The following is a 475-nucleotide window of genomic DNA, read 5'->3' on the forward strand; positions in this document are numbered from 1 at the left end:
GCCCCAAATCTGAAAATGCAACCCCATGGCCACACACCCCACACTCTGAAATCATCACAGCCATGAGCAAAGCACTGAAGCAGCCAAAGCCCCAAATCTGAAAATGCAACCCCATGGCCACACACCCCACACTCTCAAATCATCACAGCCATCAGTAAAGCACCCCACCACCCCACAGCAAAAGCATGGTCACACTGTCTCACCCCACAAGAAGAAGATATAAATCCATACACCTACCTGTACAGAAATTCCTGATGGCAGGTCTTGATCCGAAGTGTACACCTGGCACTGTACACGTACAGTACAAAGCCAGAACAAGTCCAAAGGCAGAAAGCCAGAAAAAGTCCAAACCTCCACTGGAACCACAAGTTAGAGTTCAGAAGCAACTCTTCCTCAACAGTCCACAAGGCCAGACAAAGGGGGCAGATCAATGGAAGCCGGCTTTTGTTTCTGAAGCCAGGCCACCCCCCCCCCC

Source organism: Sceloporus undulatus, chromosome 3, assembly GCF_019175285.1.
Source record: "Sceloporus undulatus isolate JIND9_A2432 ecotype Alabama chromosome 3, SceUnd_v1.1, whole genome shotgun sequence".
NCBI classification, from domain to species: domain Eukaryota; kingdom Metazoa; phylum Chordata; class Lepidosauria; order Squamata; family Phrynosomatidae; genus Sceloporus; species Sceloporus undulatus.